Source organism: Taudactylus pleione, unplaced genomic scaffold (assembly GCF_031769625.1).
Source record: "Taudactylus pleione unplaced genomic scaffold, aTauple2 ptg000053l, whole genome shotgun sequence".
Lineage (NCBI taxonomy): Eukaryota > Metazoa > Chordata > Amphibia > Anura > Myobatrachidae > Taudactylus > Taudactylus pleione.
Genome location: NW_028284455.1, coordinates 11,553,075 through 11,572,896, shown reverse-complemented (window position 1 = coordinate 11,572,896; position 19,822 = coordinate 11,553,075). Strand labels below are relative to the sequence as shown.

The 19,822-nt window shown below is 45.8% G+C and overlaps 1 protein-coding gene and 1 non-coding gene across 5 annotated transcripts in view; both read left to right on the top strand.

The window, feature by feature from the left end:
- The window catches only part of TBC1D5 (TBC1 domain family member 5), a 728,182-nt gene that overhangs the window by 1,323 nt on the left and 707,037 nt on the right, over window positions 1-19,822 (top strand). The gene's annotated exons all lie outside the window — the stretch shown is intronic.
- On the top strand, window positions 6,193-6,383 carry LOC148535273 (U2 spliceosomal RNA). Its single transcript, XR_015875810.1, has one exon. It is a non-coding gene; the product is annotated as a U2 spliceosomal RNA (small nuclear RNA).

Sequence of the window (19,822 nt, the reverse complement as noted above, 5' to 3'; positions counted from 1 at the left end):
GTGCGTTCACTTTTGTACAGTGCGCTGATTTTTCTCCCTCCCCACCCATCTATGTGCACTTTTAGTTGCGGAGATTATAGACGTACATGTTGATGTGGATTTGGCAGACCATCCAGGCCACAGATTCTCAAACTTGGTCCTCAGGACCCCAAACAGTGCATGTTTTTCAGGTCTCCTCACAGAATCACAAGTGAAATAATTAGTTCCACCAGTGAGTAATGAACACACCTGTGCACCTGCTAGATGACCTGGAAAATGTGAACTGTGTGGAGACCTGAGGACTGAGGGCCTAATTCAGACCCGCTCGCGAGCGTAGGACCGCAGGGTCTCGTCGCAAGCACGATGGTCTGAACCCTCGTGACCGTCATCATGGACGCTCGCACGTTACCACCCACAGCTATGCGAGCGTCCAAGAGGCCGCTCCATTTTTAGGTAGGAGGGCCCTGAGTCAGAGCGAGCGCTCTGGTCAGAGCGTCCGGCTCTGAATCAGGCCCTGAGTTTGAGAACCTTTGATCCAGACTCATCAGTGCAAAACCAAGGGTCTATGCCTTGGACATCCAGTGCGCTTTGTAAATTGCTTCCTATCTTGGCAGCACAGACGGTGTAATGGTTAGCATTACTGCCTCACAGCACTGAGGTCGTGGGTTCAAATTGTCAACTGTGTGGAGTTTATATGTTCTCCATGTGCTTGCGTGGGTTTCCTCCGGGTACTCCAGTTTCCTCCCACACTCCAAAAATATACTGGTAGGTTAATTTGCTCCCAACAAAATTAACCTTGGTGTGAATGTGTGTGAGCTTGTGATAGAGAATATAGATTGTAAACTCCACTGGGGCAGGGACTGAAGTGAATGGCCAAATATTCTCTGTAAAGCGCTGCAGAATATGTGTGCGCTATATAAATAACTGGTAATGATTAAATAAATGTTTCTTAAAGCTACTTTGGGCATACTTGCATAATCTACTGTAGGCTCCAGAAATTTGGAGGGCTATCTCGGACTCCTGAGAGAGAAGACGAGCCTCCTGGCAGAGATATTGTTGGTCCAGGGCTTCGATGACGTGTTTTGTATTTTGCTGTACCAAGCCCCTCTCTCCATCCTCCCACTTGTCCCTCCCCTTATGGCATCTCCTGGGCGGTAATCTGCATGAAATACCAACATCTGAATAGCCGCCAGTTCTCATATAGGCGCCGGAAGCCCAAAGAGAAGGCATCCTGACAGCGGCTGGTAAGTACTCTAACCCCCCCCCCAACCCTCCCTTGGGTTACCGAACCCTACCCTCCACCCAGTGATGCCTAATCCTAAATCCCCCCTGGGAGTGCCTAAACTTAATTCCCCCCCCCTTTCCACACCCTAAACCTAACCCTCCCCCTCCGGGTGCCTAACCCCCCCTTCCCCTAGCCTAACTCTTACCCTCCTTGGGGGAAGGGGGGGTGCTTAACCCTAAGTCCTACCAGGGGTGTCTAAACCTAACTCCCCCCCCTCCCTGTGTGGCTACAACCTAACTATCCACAGCTTACCTCGTACGGGATTTCGGCGTGGGTCTAAGGATAGGCGTCGGCATTTTGACACTTGTCTTTAGTCCCGGGTCGGCCTTCCGCTGTCGGAATTACGATGACCGGCATTCCGGGCGGTGGTAAATTAACCACATCCCCCTGGGCAGCCCAGGTAAAAACTCGACAAGTATGATTTTAGGGCTGCTGCACTTAGATATTCTACAGTACCATGGCTTGCTATGGTTTTATATGTACTATATATGTTGTTGTTTACAATATGACAAAAGTTAAGGGGTCAATCCAATTAGGTGCGAATTGTGAGTTGCTATTTTCTCTTCGAATTCGCATAGCGAATTAATTTTGCAATCCAATTAGTAACTCGCACTGAATCAGTCAGACTGAATTCGCATCTTTCCATTCTCACCTCCCTTAGGGTGAGAGATGGGAAGGAAAATCTTTATTTTAAGGTTAAAATGTCGGGTCACTGTGCTGAACCCCTTGGACACCCTCCCTAATGATTAATTAGGCAATTGGAAGTTTCCAATTAGCTTAATTAGTACAATTGTTACATGTCATTTTTGGGAGGGGCTTAAAAAAATTGTCCTCAAATTACCCCAAAATCATCTTTTTCGTTAGTTTAGGCACCCCAAATTTTTTTAATTTTTCAAGGTGTCCTCAAAGTACCCCAAAATCACCCTTTTTTCCTACTTTTTTTTTTTTTTTTTTTGCCATTTTTCATTTAATTAGTTTGAGATTAATTTTTTTTTTTTATATAATTTTCTTGCATTTATACCCCCCCCCCTCCCACACACACACACAAATCAGCCATTTGACACCATTTAAAAACATACAATACCTTCCTAATGCCCACAAACCACCTTCTATACGGTCCTGTTAACAAAATTATCCATTTTGGGGGGTCCAGGATGGTCTCCCCACTTTTTCATGCACTTTTCTCACATCTCATTTGGCAGTCAATTCGCTGTGAGTAGTGTGAATAGGCATTTTTAATTGGATTGGAGAACTCTCTGGAGTGCGCTTGCTTCGCTGCGAAGTCTGCGAGTTTCAATAAACAAACTTGCAATTCGCACCTAATTGGATTGACCCCTAAGGGGTCTATTTACTAAACTGTGTTAGGAGATAAAGTGAACGGTTATAAGGTAGCAGCCAATCAGCTCCTAACTGCCATTTTTCAAACACAGCCTGTGACATGGGAGCTGATTGGCTGGTACCTTATCACCGTTCACTTTATCTCCTAACACAGCTTAGTAAATACACCCCTAGGTCTCTTAAAATGAATCCCTCTTGTTATTTAAGTGAACATGTGAGAGCAACTGAATGGCCTTTTGTCCCCACTTCCTCTTCATGATTCCATCTTTACCACTGCCACAGTACTGTCTTGCTCATACTAACCCTATCATAAATATTAAGTGTTATTCAGCAATTGTTTTTACGTGTCACAGAGGCATTTATGTATTTTCAGTAGAAATCTTCATGTAAAAACATTATATTTTGTAGGGTTTTATATGAGTCCCAAAATGTGTTGTGTTTACTCACACACACACACAGCAATCCGGCAAAGGGGTTAATTCAGAATGAAGTAAAAACTGTGTGAGCACCTTGACAAAGGAGTTTGGAGCTCCAAAACGTTGGAGTTTTTGTGACACTTTTCAATACATTTAATTTAATACCAGTCTCCGAGTGCTGCAGTCTTTACTTCATTATATAACTGCCCTGACGAACCAGCACTCAATAGTCCAACATAGTAAATCCCCCGGTGCCTTCCCTGCACACACAATGTAGTCAGAATACGTCGATCATAACACAGACAAAGGCGGCACTCCGGGTCTTTGAAAAAGTGATAGTTGTATTATACCAACGTTTCAGAGCCCACCGGCTCTTTTATCTTGATCAACCTATTCATTCATACATATATTATCTCTATATATATTTTCTCATCAACTTAGGGCCTGATTCAGCAGCGGACGCAAATGCTGTCGCAGCTGTGATTTCGCACTGAAGGCAGCTGCGAAATTGATAATTCCTGCCAAAGCTCAGCCACATAAAGACGCCCACTGCTACCTTCTCATATCCGTTCAATGTCGCTCTTCTGCATAAACATCGGTACCATCGACGCACATCGGTCAGTCACGCAGCATTTACTACAAGTCCGACCAGCCACAAACACTACAAGTCTCCCGCATGCAGAGAGCTCTCATGCTGCGTATGCAATCGTAGTGGCTGACAGTATGTCACCTTCGTAATCGCAATGTAATCGCTGTGCACACGCAGTGCAGCTTTTACGCATGTGCGATAGCAAACAATCGCTCGATCTATAGCCATAATCACCATTGCGTACGCTGCTGAATCAGGACCATAATCCGAGTTTTCTATGTTCTTATCTAGTGAAGTGGTTGGATGCAAATGTATTATTTTTTTAACCATGTTTAGTCAGCATATAATATGGCTGTTGGAAACACCCTAAGGCCCAACTAGACAGTATGGCACGTGATGTGTATAGGTGAACTTGCCAGCAGCATGTGTCACTGATAATTATTTCGAACTGTTGACAACCGCAGTATACGCTATTGCACTGGACAACCAAAAGTAAAAATTGTTACACCATATGAAATATATAGGCATTGAGACACTTTTACAGGTACTTCCTTTTTTGAGATATATCCTGTCACTATGAATATGGTTGGGCTCCCCACTGCACACACATTTTTTGAGTCTGTACACCCCTGCCCCATCCTCAAAAAAAACCCCCACAACACCAGACTCCCGTAGCTCCCATCTAAAGTGATGTGAGCTATTCAATTGTTTGTGCGTCCATCCCCGCAATGGTCGCAACGGCCGCATTCTCGCACCCAAAATGCAGGGGATTAGATATTAACTGCCAGTTAAGGTGCCCAAAAGCCGTTCTTCTTTTCTGCTCACACCTCAGGAGTTATGGGCGCCCAAAACAGTTGAATAGTTCCCAGACGGGAGCAAAAAATAATTGAATCTGCCCCAAATAAAGTACATCAGCTTTCTATCTGTGGGAAGGAGAGAAAAAAAAATTGACAAATACATAAAGGCTGTGTCGCAGTAAATGCTGCACACTTCAAAAAACTATAACGTCCGACCAATTCAGCTGCCACATTGGAATTTTTATTCAAATGCTGGTAAAAAAAAATAATAATAATACTACACCAGAGGTTCCCAAACTTGGTCCTCAATGCACCCTAATGGTCCAGGTATTAAGGATATTCATGGTTGAGCACAGACTGAAATACAGATTAAAGGCTCATACACAGTAGACTATGTGCTGTATGAACGATATTGGTGAAAGATTTCACTTGAACTTTCTCTTTCATCCACTAGGGGACACTGGAGGTAGTTACGCTGGGGTATAGAGGCGTGGTTAGCTGGAGCTGGCACTAATTAATTCAAAAGTGTGAAGCTCCTCCCCCTCTATTCCCCACCAGCCCTCAGTTTAGAAAATGTGCCTTAGGAGCTGGTCACTATATGCTGTGCTCCAGCAATACTTTTATTATTTTATAGCATCTTTTACACGATTAGGTACCCTTCGCCACCTATACCAGGTTCCCTGACTTTTCTAAAGATCAGGAAGGAATGCACAGTGCTTATTCTAAAAACAACTGACAGCTCCTTATCGCCACAGCACATCTCCACATCAAGAAGAGGAGAGTGCTGACCTGCTGAGAGACTTCCATGGGAGCGCAGTGAGTATGTAGCTGCGCATCCCCCGGCTCCCCCATGCTGCCAGCGCTTGTAGTGTGTGACACGTTCTGTATTTTTACTGAGTGCCTGGGTTATTAGCGCACAGCGCTGCTCCCTGCCAAATCTCTCAGCCCCCACTGGACAGCGCAGCACTGCGGGGCTGACATAAAATGCAGAGGCCATTTTAGACCTTCACATAAAGAAGGGGGCGGTGCCTATATCCGCGCGGGCTCTCTCTCTCAGTACTAGCGGCATACAGCTGTAGTAAACAGCGTGTCTGACGTTTTCAAGGTTTATGCAACCTCTACTGCCCAGCGCTTGTAGTACAGGCTGTGTACATACATAGCTCACCGCGCTGCTCCCAGCTTTCAACGGCCCCCGCTGGACACTCGTTTTGCGGAGGCAGCAGAGCGGGGCTGAGATTATGGCTACATAGAAGCCACTTTTGCTTTTAGCATGTAAAGGGGGCGGAGCCTAAAGACGCGCTCTCTAAGCGGCATGGAGCTATTACAAACAGTGTGTCTGCTGTCTTTATTACTGTATGCCTGCATCTCTCCCTGTTAGGGTTGCAGTTGATTAAGTAAAGGCTGGATTCTCCTTGAAAGGAGCTAATCTGTGGGCTGGAGAGTTGTTCTCCTCTGTTCCCACCTTTGGCCTTCTGTTTTTTTTTTTTCTATACTGTACTCTATAGTCTGGATACAGTCTGTGTGTCTTAAATGACAGGCAGTAGGCTACTTCACCGACCCTGAACCACTAGGTCCCAGGATCAAGTCGTGCCTTGGACAAAAATATGTGTATATATATATATAATATATATATATATATTTAAAACAAAAAGATGTTTGCTTGTGCTTGTTTAATAGTCCCTTCTATGGCTAATTCTGCTTCACTCATTCCTACATGGGCCGCTGATGTGATAGCAGAAATGAGTAGGTCTCAAACTCTCTGGGAGCGGAAGGGAAGCGAAGTGCTGAATCGCTTCTCTGCCTTTTGGCTAAGATCAAGTGTAGTATCTGTTCTTATCAGTTTAATATCTGATCCGCCCCCTCTCTGGGGGCCATAGATTAAATGGATTTTTAGAACAGGGAGATGGAAGAAGAGCTTGCTCTGTCCACTCCACGCATTGACCTGGTATTGCTGTACTGCCAGGACCGGTGCACCTAAAAAAGATTACACACTGAGTGTGTCACATGCATGTGAGGTCACTTCCTCCGTGCCTCTGGGGAATAGATGTACGATGACGTCATCTGCCAGTGTCCAACGTCATTCCCTACCATCCAAGTGAGAGGGGAATATATCTTTGTGGCGAACGATGCGAGCCCGCAAGGGGCTAACTTTCTTATTTTCCTGGAAAGTGTGGGCAGAAGCCTCCTCTTCCACCCTCACTCATGTCTCTTCCAGGTACAGCTGAAGGGGTCTAATGCTCTTCCCTCTGGGAAGATCTCAGACAAGCCCCTTGCCGCCCTCAAAGGGTGTTACCTATCAATACCCAAGGTTATAGGTACTGCGGCTACTGTACCCTCCATTTTTCTATTACAAAAAAAAAACACTCTAAAGCGCCCTCTGATGACTGTCCTACAGTCAGAGAAGTCAGACAGGGAATTCCACGCTCATGAGGATCCCTGAATCAGAGATTTTTAATCTGTTTGATACAGATTCCACGTCCCCCCCCCCCCGTTATCCTTTTCCATTATCTATGATGGAAAGGTGGGTGACATATTCCCCGTCTGTTTTCGTCTTTCTAAGAAAACAATGCTTCCAATGCCGGGTGCTACGTTACTTAATACTCTACGGTGGGGGAGCCTTTAATTCTGACTGTCCGACAGATCCTAGATTTACCATGGGGACCCCCTTCTTATCGCAGTTGGACTGATCTATTTATACTACAGGGGGGGGTTCAACTTAGAACTTATTAGCGCCTGGATTACCAAAGTGGTAGCTGGCTGGCGGACCACTTGAATACTAGCTTGTACTCCGGTAAATCCAGAGCAGAGTTGCATCTATTAGCGGGACACATTCATGATCTATGCAGTCAGATCAGTACTTGCATATCCGCTTCTGCCATTTCTGGCCGCAGAGCTCTCTGGTTGCGCTCTTGGCAGGCGGCCGCATAATCCAGAAGGGCTGTTGAATATTTACAGTTCACTGGTGATATGCTTTGGATCCAGGAGACCTTACTCTGGTTCCTCGTTTCAGTCTTTTCATGCACCCACAGCCCTTTCAGGGTAGGGCCCGAGGTGCTCCCAAGTAGGCATTGGGCGGCAGAGGTAGCGGTCTTCCACAAAAGGTTGCTCAACAGGTACAGAACTCGCTTAAGGTCTTTTCAACAGGCTTGGTCGCAGTCTCTGCAACAATCTGCTGTGCTTGTTCCGGTTCCAGTGCATCAACGTGGTATGGGGCTTTACTCAGATCTTTGGGTGATGCCCAAGCCGGATGGTTCAGTCAGACCCATCTTAAACCTGAGGTCTTTAATCCAGTATCTGAGGATGTATCATTTCAAAATGGAGTTACTTCAGTCTGTCTTGCAAGTTGGAACCAGCGGAGTTCCTCATTTCCCTGGATATAGAAGATGCCTATCTCCATGTTCCCATATGGGGAACCGTACCAGGCCTTCCTGCTTTTTGCAATTTTAAAAAATCACTAACAATTTTGGGCGTTGCCGTTAGGGTTATCTTCGGTTCCCCGCATTTTCACCTAAGAGCCTGTTATTCAAGGCTCCATAGGAATCTCTTTTCTTGGACCACGCCTACCTGACATACCAGACTCTTATCCAACATGGTTGGATAATCAATTTCTAGAAATCCAGCCTCAGTCCATCCCAGAGACTCCAGTTTTTGGGGGTGATCCTGGATACGGTATTTCAGAGGATTTTCATTCCGGAAGACTAAGCCGGGATATCCGGTTGCTAGTCCTCAGACCAAAGAGGGTGTACATGCTTCTTGGTTTACGTTTCTTGAGGAAGATGGTAGCTGCTTTCGGAGCACTTCTACTCGGACGATTCTACTCCTGGGTGTTCCAGCTAGACCTGCTATCACAGAGGTCAGGGACTCGCCTGCATCTACATCAACGGATCCGTTTGGTCCCGGCTACTGGTCTACTCTGGTGGACACAATCCAACAATCTCTTGGCGGGCAGAAATTTCGGAAAGTGACTACAGACGCCAGCCTACGAGGCTGGGGAGCAGTGGTTCTTGGCTATCACTTTAAGGTTCGTGGGTCCCCCTCTGGAAACAGGGTGGCCCATAAGTGAGTTGGAACTCAGAGTAATTTACTATGCTCTGCTACAAGCAGCAAAGTTGCTAAGGTCTCTTCCGGGGAGGTTTTACTTAGACAACGTGAAGACAGTCGCTTACGTCAACCTCGAGGGTAGAACTCGAGGTCTCATGGCCATGCGAGAAATAACTCAGATTCTCTGGTAAAAAAAAGAAAAAGGACGATAGTCTGTCGTTATTCCTGTCGGCAGTATCTATCCCAAGAGTGGACAACTGGAACACAGATTACCTAAATTGCCAGGACATCCATCCCTGGGGAATGGAGGCTTTACCCAGACGTGTCCCATGCACTCGTGAGTCGATGGGGTCGTCCTCAGGTGGACCCCCATGGTGTCCAGATTGAATAATCAGCTTCCAGCACACATGTCAAGTACTCGGGATCCGCAGGCAAGGGCAGTCGACACTCTACCAGTCCTATAACTTGGAATACCGTTTTACTCCGATTCCACTAATTTCTCGTTTACAAAATAGGATAAAACACAAGTCGACCTCGGTCTTCTCGTGGCTCCGTACTGGCCTCGGACTAGTTGGTTCTCGGACCTTCAGTTCCTCCTGGCAGAAGTCCCGTGGCCCCTTCCTCTTTCCCGGACCTTCAGCAACAGGGTCCTTTCGTCCACCCCAATTTAGCAAAACTGTATTTTACGGGGTGGCTCTTTAACCTTTTATGTTAGGATACAAAAGCATCCCAGACACGTTTTTTTCTTCCCACCATGTTCAGCGCCAGGAGACCGGTTTCGGCTGCGCATTATCATCGCACCTGGCGCTCTTATGTGACATGGGTACCAGTTGGGGCTTTCTGTCTAGAACTTTGCGGTTGTTCCGTTGTTTTTTTTTTTTTTTTTTTCTCTAGACCAGATCAGTTTCTGGCATGCGATTGGGATCTTCTAAAGTGCAGGTTTCTGCTCTTCTCATTTCTTTCACCGTAAGTTGCTCCTCATTCCTGAGATGCAGCCGTTTCTTCAGGAGGTGTTGCGGGGCAGCCATCATCACACCTAGCAAAGCCCTTCGCACCCCTCTTGATCACCACTCCACCTGCTAGACCCAGGCGACCACGCACCGCCCCCTGGGAGCAACCAACACCAACTCCACTCACAGCTGTTCGTCCAGCAGCAATCCCTAAGCGATCCACACCAGCAGGCACCCACCAGGCAGCGGGAACAGAACGCCAGCAACGCGGTGCACCAAGCCCCACTGTGCACCAGCAAGCCACTACCACACACAGAGCTTCCTCCAACCGCTGACACCGCAACAGCCATCCAACACCGCATCTGCAAAAGGAAACTAACACCAGCTACCAGCAGCCCAAGCCTTTTTCACCAACAAATCCTACCGGTAGGTAAGTGACTCCGAGACTTATACCCCTGCGCGGGACGCCGCCAGGGTGTACATCCACAACCACCAGACCCGCTGCCAACCCACCACTCCCCTCCCCCCGAGACATCCTAAGACTGTTGACCAAAGGTCCAGCAGGGGTAACGTGCCGGTCTATTGAACTGCACGGAAAGGAGCCCCCTAAAAGGGTCCACTCACCTCCCCAGTCTCCACCCACACACACCCCCAAGTGGATCGCTCACCGAACCTGGGTGCCTGGGACCAAACAGGATTAGTACTGTTTTTTTCCAATAAACCCTTTGGCCCCCATTTCTGCCTCTGTCTTCATTTCCTCACCCACCACCTCCAGTCCATTAGACCCCCTTCCCTCCCTACACCCCATCACTCCACAAACAACATCGAACACAAAAGACCACAACACACTATTACTCCAGCATTACACCCATAGGGCGAGCGCACCCTCCGCACCCTCTACCTTTTGTACCACCTATGGATCCTTGGGGCTTCTCTTGGCTTTGGATTCGGCATGCAGAGTTTCGGAATGGGAGGGCTCTGTTCCATAAGTGTCCTTACCTTGTGTTTCATGCTGATAGGGCGGTACTCAGGACGGTAGCCGCTTTCCTCCCTGAGGTGGGGTCGGCTTCCCACATAAGCCAACCTTTTGTGGTGCCTCTTTGGTGGAGGACTCGGGTGTGTCTTCTACCCTGGATGTAGTTCGAGCTCTCCGCAGTCAAGTTATGTCAGTAATGATCGTCGGTCAACACATTCTGTGGGTTCGGGTGCCTCCACTTTACAATGGTGCCATGCGGCCACTTGGTCATTGGTTCACAAGTTTTGGCCGCCTTGTTCTGCAGGTCCCTCAGAGCGCCCCCGCCCGTGGGGAAAACTTTGGGACGTCCCCAGCGTAAGTACCTCCAGTGTCCTCTAGTGGATGAAAGAGAAAATGGGATTTTGGTACTTACCGGTAAATCCTTTTCTCTGATTCCACAGGGGACACTGGACGCCTGCCTGTTAGTTCCGTATGTTGTATGGTTTTGTTGTTGTGTGATATTTCTCCTTTTCACTCCTATTGTTCTCCATCTCCTCTCAGTCTTCATTTTCTAAACTGAGGGCTGGTGGGGAATAGAGGGGGAGGAGCTTCACACTTTTGAATTAATTAGTGCCAGCTCCAGCTAACCACGCCTCTATACCCCAGCCTATGTACCTCCAGTGTCCCCTGTGGAATCAGAGAAAAGGATTTACCGGTAAGTACCATAATCCCATTTTCTGTAGTGCAGGACAAACGATATTGGGTGTACACAGTGGAAGATATATAAGTGGAGTCATCCTGCCACATCTCTGAACGGAATCTGTATGATATCCCGGCTGCCGCATGGCCGGGAGTTCGAATCTCGACAGCAGCAGCCCAGCTAACCTAACCCCCCTAACCCTAACCATCCTTAGGGGTGCCTAACCCTAACCCCCCCTTCCCCGCTGCCTAGACCTAAGTCCCCCGGGGGGGTGCCTAACCCTCCCTCCCCCTAGCCTAACCCTCCCGGGGGGGTGCCCTAAACCTAACCCTCCCCCCCGCGGCTGTCCGCTCGCGGCTCCCAGCATCCCTTCGATCGGGATGTCAGGGAAATGACAGGCGTCTAGATATAGACGCCCGGCATTTCACCTTCACCGGGATATGACAGTCGGGAAGCCGGCTGCCGGTATTAAGGCAGCCGGCTTCCCGATTGTATACCCTCTGAACAGGCAATTTTTGAAGATATCGTCAGATTGGCCTGCATGTACGGATGACAAAGGCATCGTTAACGACCTGCGGGAGAGCGCATCTTTGGTCATTCACTGCATACACACTGAACGGTATGAACGATATATCGTTGAATAATATAGTTATCGGCCATCTAGTGTGTATGCGGCTTTAGTCACCTGTGCTCAAGCATGGTTAGCCTTAAACCCTGGACCGCTAGGGTGCCTTGAGGATCGAATTTGGGCGCTTCTGTACTATAAAATTAAACATAAAAATAAGCCATAGCAATTCTCTCACTAAACATAATAATAAAGAGGAAATTCATTTTATTTGCACAGATGCAACTGTGATGTAACTTCCACATTTTTAATATTGTACAGGAAACAAATTTATGCTTATTTGCCTCTGCTTAAACTTCAGAACAGCTCTATTTATTCATAAGTTGAGGCAGTTACTCAGTGAATGCTGCCATATTTATCTATTACATATAAAATAAGTACTGAATATTCTTAATACACAAAATGTTTTTTGGGATAAGCAAATATGTCTTTTGCGCCGTTTGGGTGCAAATAGCCACGCTGCACACAGGACGCGAAATCCTTGTGTGTGCTCTCAGGGGCACTGGGCGCTAAACCAGTCTCTAAAGTACTGTTTTGGGCGCACAAAGTTCCGACTTATCGCACATTTCTGCTCGCCACATCAGGAGGCTGCAAACAGAAATGTGTGCAGCCGCGGCTATTCACGCTTGAGCAAAAATTTAACCACTCTGTCGGTCGTCCAAAAGAAATAACCGCGATAAAAACAATCGAATCGCCCTATTAATGTCATCTATTTTGAGAGACATCAATTTGTCAACTTGCAGTTGGCAAGATTTCCTAGAGCTGGTGTAAATAGATTTTATAGTTTTTTTGGAATAGATGCTGCTTGTATGGAAATTAAATTACATTTATTTCTAGTACCACAAGTTTCTGGAACTGATTTTGAGCTATGTGGGTGATTTTGTTCCTATAATAGATATACTGGTGGAATGTACAGTCAGACTCCTGTTTTGTGACTACACGCACCCTAGATATTGCTTTTCAGAGGCTGCTCCCTACAGTTGCATTCTATCCATTTTGCTGATTGCCTCTTTTTTTTTTTTCTTTACTCTTTACCTGCAGAATGAGGCAAGCAAGTGATGTCTGACAAGTTTTTCACCTGATGTTTTTGAATTTTCAATGCGGTTTGAAAATGAGTGTTCTTCCGGATTCAGTAATTGCAAGTGATTATAATTACTGATTATACTGATTATGAGTGATTTGTTTTTGAAATTATGATATCTTTAAGGTGTCTTATAGTTTGGTGTTTCATTGAATTTTTTTTCCTGGGGGTAAGTCGGCAAAGAGGATGCAGTTGACAGAGATTTGCTTTTCAAATGTCTCACACGCACGACATGTAGCTAATTCAATGGTTTATCAAGGATCTGCTCACTGTTTCTTCGCTCCTGCTATCCAGGTATACTACCATTTCACCTGATTTGTTATTGTATATATGTTTAAATTATAAGCGTTAATGCAGTCAGTGTGATGCAGCTCAATGACCTGGATCATATGGGTTTAGGCTGTAAAAGAAAATTGTGTTTCCTAATTAGCTCAAAGTAAAAATGAAGTTCAGGATTATATGCTCAGTGGCCACTTTATTAGGTACACCTTTCTAGTACTTACCCCAGAACATTGAGAAATATTTGTGTTGTGTTTTCAGCAAAGTGCTGGAAACATTTTTTAAATATTCTGGTTCATGGTGACCTTATGGCGTTGTGCAGCTGCTGCAGATTTGTTGGCTGTACGTTCATCCATTCCACCACTAATCAAAGGTGCTCTATTGGATAGAAATCTGGTGACTGGAGGCCATTAAAGTACAGTGAACTCATTGTCATGTTCATGGAACCAGCTTGTGATGACTGGTGTTTTGTGACATGGTTGCCTGATAGAAGTAGTCATCAGAAGATCGGAACGCTGTGGTCATAAAGTGATGCACATGGTCAGCAATAATACTGAGGTAGGCTGTGGCATTTAATTGAAGTCCTATTGTATGCTGGGAAATCATTCACCACACCATTATACCACCACCACCCCCAATCCCACCCGCCTAAACCATTGGCACTAGGTGTGATGGATCCAGGCAGCTTCTTTTTTCCAATATTCACCTCTCCCATTTTGGTGAACCTGTGCCCACTGTAGCCACTCTTTTCAGACAGCAGTGGAACCCGGTGTGGTCTTTTGCTGTTGTAACCCATCCACTTCAAGGTTCGATATAATGTGCTTTCTGAGATGCTATTCTGCCTACCACTGTTATAATGGGATGTAGTTACCATCCCGGCAGTTGCGATGCCATCGCTCAGAATACCTATGCCAGAATCCCGATGGTAAGGGTTAGGGTTAGGCACAAGGGGGTGGGTGGGATAGGGTTAGCCTGGGGGGGGGGGAAGGGTTAGGCTGCGGGGATACCGCTGTCGGTATTCTGGCCATGACTTTCGCCTCCCTGTCAGTTTGAAGCAGCCTGGCCATTCTCTTATTACCTCTCTAATTTGGTAGGCTTTTTTTACCCACATAACTGCTGCTCACTGGATGGCTTTTGTTTTTGTGCAAAGTTTTCACTATAAAAATGATTAGAATGATACTAAGATGATATTTGAAACTTATTGTATTTTTCTAATTTTTATAGTAAAATTTTGGCCATATTTGCGGTACTCTTTTGGAAATACAGGGAGAGACGAGAGGTGAGGCAGCAACGATCTTAAGCTGCATACACACGTAAAGATTTTCTGTCCAACCATCCAACTAGTTGATTGGTTGGAATGAAAATCTGGTAAGGTATGAAAGCAAATGACAATCAGCAATTTGATCCCAAACGCCAGAAAATGGATAAAAACAACAATTTGTTTAGATCAAACTTGTCTGAGCGTCCATTTTCCTCTCTTTTCTGGCGTTTAGGAGCAATTGCTGATCATCAGTTACTCCCATACCTTACCACATTTTCATTCCAACCAATCAACTAGTTGGATGGTTGGACAGAAAATCGTTACGTGTGTATGCAGCTTTAGTCTCCCATCTGATAGTCAGAAACTACCTGGAGCACAGTGTGGGGCCGTGCCGCAGGTAATACTTCAAAGAAAAAGGAGGAGGCAGCTGTCACATCTGCCTCACCTTCTGAAGATGGTGTAAACTAATGGGGCCATACTCCGAAAAGCTTTGCTTTTTGGAGTTTGGTATATAGGGCTGAGACCGTAGTCCCCATTGATAATACAGACAGAGTCTCCCATATCCAAATATTCCAAAATACAGAATATTCCGAAATATAGAATTTTTTGAGCGTGACTGAGATGGTGACACATTTGCTTTCTGATGGTTTAATGCACAAAATTATAAAAAATATTGTATAAAATTACCTTCAGGTTATGTGCACAAGATGTATATGAAACATAAATGCATTCTTTGTTTAGACTTGAGTCCCATGAGAGATCTTATGGTATGAAAATATTCCAAAATACGGAAAAACCCAATATCCAAAATACTTCTGGCCCAAAGTATTTTGGATATGGGAGACTCAACCTGCAATGGGGACTGCGATCTGCAGTGCTAATTAGCACTCTGCTGGAGATATCTGTGAAATCTCCTGCATTGTGCAATTAGTACATAGCAAGAAAACATAGCATTAAGCAGAAAGTGCAGTTTCTTCATAATTTTATGAAAAAAAAAAAACTTGATATATAGGCCCCTATTATATATTTAAGAAATAATTACATTTGCGTGTTGTTTGTTTTGTCGTTCTATGCTCTGCTTTTATATTCATGCGCACCAGTAATTAGTACTTGTTACACCCATAAATTCTCTTCTCATGTGGTTTCTCAGTGACCTGGTAGATCAGCTGCAGATGAGCACCGCAGGCATTATCCTATGAGCTGGCTGAACATACAGCTGATCCTTTCATGACTAGTGCAGCATCAAAATATTATTTATTTTATTATACAATCCAAATGGTCAGCCTGTGCCTCTAATTATTATTCCAATCCATGCCCTCTCACATTATGCCAGCCTGTGCCCCAGCACAATATTTCATGCTGTAAAAGTTGAACATAATATGAAAAGATTTTCTGTATTTTGGAGTTTAAGCTTTCATTTATTCGAGGGTTCAATAAATAAGGTAACCTCTCACTGAGTAAATTTATTCAACCCGTACATATATGTGTATATATACACGTATAATAAATAGTATGGCCTTGTTACAGAATATTTTTCCACATGCTCCCCATACTCTAGTTGTTCCAAGGCATCTATCCCAGCATAGAAGAAATCAGTGTTAAGCATCTGAAACCAGGACATAACGGCTTGCTGTACTTCACTGTCAGTTGCGAATCTCCTTCCATCCTGGTGCTTCTGCAATGGTTCAAAGACAGGGAAATCACTTGGTGTCTGGTCAGAGTAGTATTGAAGATGGTCCAGTACATCCCAATGGTAGCAATACGACGCCTGCTCGCAGCAACCCAAATCGTTTGATGAATTGCCCTCCGCAACCAGCTTAATGTGTCATAATAGCGGACAGCATTCACAGTATCTCCTTTGGTGAGGAAATCAACAAGAAGCACACCCTTGTGGTTCCAAAAAATGGTCGCAATGATCTTCTTTGCTAATGGAGTTGTTTTGAATCTCTTTGAAGGTGGGGACGATGTGTGTTTCCATGTAATGGATGCTTGCTTCGTCTCCGGTGTCACATGATGCACCCACGTTTCATCGCCTGTAACAATACGCTGCAGGAACTGCACTCCCTCCTCATAGTACCGCGTCAAGTGCACAAGAGACGATCCCATCCTATTGGATTTGTGACCTTTGGTGAGTTTATTTCGAAAGCAGCGTTTTCCTGTACCCCAGTTGTTCATGAATGATATTGTGCACAGTACCCACCGAGGCTTTCAGTTCCTCAGCAATATCACTAACTCGAATGCGTCTGTCCTCCTCAATCAGACCTTCAATGCGGCACAAATAGTCATCTGTGGTGGACGTGCTTGGCCTGGCTGGATCAGTACTCATGTTGAACATCTGTCCTGCCATTATGAAAGGTCCTGCACCAAACCCAAACCTGTTTCCGTGAAATGATGTCATTACCGTACACCCCGACAACTTGGCAATGAATTTCAGCTGCTGATGTGCCCTTTAGAAACAGAAATCTGATCACACTGCGCTCCTCAATGTTTGACCATGTTTCCGTCAGTCCCGCCATCTTACAACTGATGTTGGGACAGTATGACTGAAATGAGGTGCAGTCTAATGGCCGTGAGGGGAAGTAGCGTTCCCGCTAGGCTGTTTCAGCGGGGCGCCGCGCTCTGCCCTATTTCTGAAGAGCAGAAAGCACCCTGCCCTCCAGCACGGCGCCCCGCTGAGACAGCCTGCGGGTTCTGTCTCCACCCGCGGGTCGCAGTGTCCCGCGGGTGGTCAATACGGCGGCGCAGTGGTCACCGCCAGTGAATGGATGTGACCGCAGCGCTTGGGGGGCTTCCTGACATGTCTGAAAGTGCCGGGCACGCCCCCAGGAGTGACGAAGAGGGCACACGTCATAAAGACACCCCCTCTTTTCTTTGGTCACGCCCCCCTATCTCTAGGTCCGGCGCCCTGCCTGCTGCCGTAGCTAGAGTGAACACTAGGGAAGCAGTGGTCTACCTGCTCTGGCCTGCTGGGAAATAGAATAAATGGAGAACATTACACACGTGAGAGGTCTTGTTACTTTACTTATTGAACCACCCTCGTACTACATATATTATGAACCCTCATAATAGGGGGTATATTTACTAAAGTGCAGGTTTTTAGAAGTTGGCCATAGCAACCACACAGATTCTGCTTAACATTTATCTAGCACCTACTAGAAGATAAAAGCTAGAATCTGATTGGTTGGTTGCTTTGGATAACATCTCCACTTCTAAAAATTCCAGCACTTTAGTAAATATACACCCAGGTCTCTGACCTTTATAGCACCCAGGCACAACGTTGTTTTGTAGCTGGACCATTGCTGTGGCTAGGCCACATTATTTCCACTGAATGTTTAGATGTGTCAGTATTTGAGATGAAGGATATATGTGTAGAACTTTAGCAGTAATTGGAAGTGGCAAGAAGCCTTTTGCAGTTAATTTTAATTGGTCTTTAATTATGTACATGCTGATATCCCCATTAAATAATTGGGAGAACTCCATAAATTCAAAATATTTAAATAAACTTGTGCAGCATGGTCCCCCTACAAATTCAGCAACCAACTTCTTTGTCTGTGCTGGTTTCCAGTAATGCAAGGGGACAATGAAGATGGGGTTCCCCTGCGAAAGTGAAATCAATGCAAGGCTAGATATAACTATGAACAGGGAAACCCACAGGGCTAATTCTGAGTTACACGCAGTGGCTGTAGTAGAGCGCAGCTGCCCTATGCTAATGCGAGAATTTGTAGGGCTAATGCAGGGGTTGTGCGTCGGCAAACTGAAAGCTTCGCCACCCATTGATTTTACACCAGAAATTGTAACAGCCCCATGTTAGGAGCAAGCGATCAGTCAGAAGTAGGCTTCCTTTCCCTGTACACACCACTCAGAATCGCACAGAGCTTCCTTTGGATGGTCTGGGTACACACCCTGCAGCCTGAACAGCTGCTCAGAGCGACCTCAGGACTGTAAGTACCATACTTCCACTTGCTGACGCACCCGCCCCCTCTGCGCAAAGTTATGTGCTCGGGGCAGGGGTAGCACATGGTGCACTGCCACCGTGTTACGATTTTGGCTTGTATTATAGAATTATTTTTTACTGCATGGGGGTTATAGCCATACAGTTTGAAATATTAACCCACGAAAGGGGGTTTTTGTTTTTATGATAAGATATTAAAGGGATTGCCAACTTTTAGGACCAATATTCAATCTACAGTATTTTTGATCCTGCCCAATCCATATTGACCTTTACAATATGTTTATTGTTTAGATGTCAATGTAGTTTTTCAATGTATTTATTTATCTGTTGCCTTTTTCTCATCTATCACAGTTTATGGTCCCAGCTAATGTGTTAAGTCACAAGTGTGACTCTTGAGGGTAAAGTCCTCCAACAGCCTTGAGGGCTGGTGTATCTTGGCTAGATGCGGCCATGCAGCAGCTTTTAGAACCGATATGCCATGGATAGATGGGCCTGTGGGCCATACGATATGAAGCGGCCTTTGGGCCGTGCAGCCGCCTTGTGGGCTGGTATAACATGGCTAGCTTTGGCCTGTGGGCCGTAGAACAAGATGCGGCCTTTGGACCGTGTAGCAGCCTTGTGGACTGGTATAACTTGGCTAGATGTGTCAGATGGAGATAAGAAACACTGGGGTGACGCAGGATTGCGTACTTAGGACGCTGGAGTGCGGCCTGTGCCTCCGGGTTTGACACAAGCAGCTGACGCTGGAGTGCGGCCTGTGCCGCCGGGTTGACACAAGCAGCTGATGCTGGAGTGCGTACTCTGGACGCAGAGTACTCTGCGTGCCGCCTGGATGATACAAACGGCAGAGGACAGATATGTGGACCGTGCCGCCTAGATTACACCAATGGCAGGTAGATGGTATGGGAACAGTGCCGTCTGGATGTCAGAAACGGCAATATAACAATATACAGTAGGCAGGAGAACAGGGACTCGACCGGAAACACGAAAACTCTATCACCGGCATTGGAGCAGTGTTTGCACCAGAACGATATAGATGCCAGAGCCAATCCGGACAGATCCCAGAATGATGGACAGGAGGTAGGCGGAGATTCAGCTAACACTCAACTGGCGTTCGCCTCGCACAGCATTCGCAGTGCGGCGGCTTGTGACATAATATTGGTCAATGGATCTACGCAATGATTAGTGTAGGAGACCAGTGCATACAGAGCTTGGAGGAATAGGGCTACGAAGCATGGTTGGCTCATGAGTCTGATTTTTCAGGTATGGTCCCAGGTTTTAAAGTGACACTTTTTGAGAAAGCTTTGGCAATGTACCCCATGGTGTTAAAATAATTACATCTCTTACTAGCATGGTTATAGAAGAGGTTTTATCATTTAGATAGGGATTTATTAATCAGGTATAGTGGAAGATTCCTTTAGTAACAGTCTGGTTAAATGTAAGAAAAATCTATGAAATTTGATTTGGATAATAATGTGCTGAAGAACATCTAGAAGTTTTTAGGGATAACTGAAATCTTAAAATCCACATTATTACAAAGGAGCCTGGAATGGCCCTGGCTGGACACACAGAAC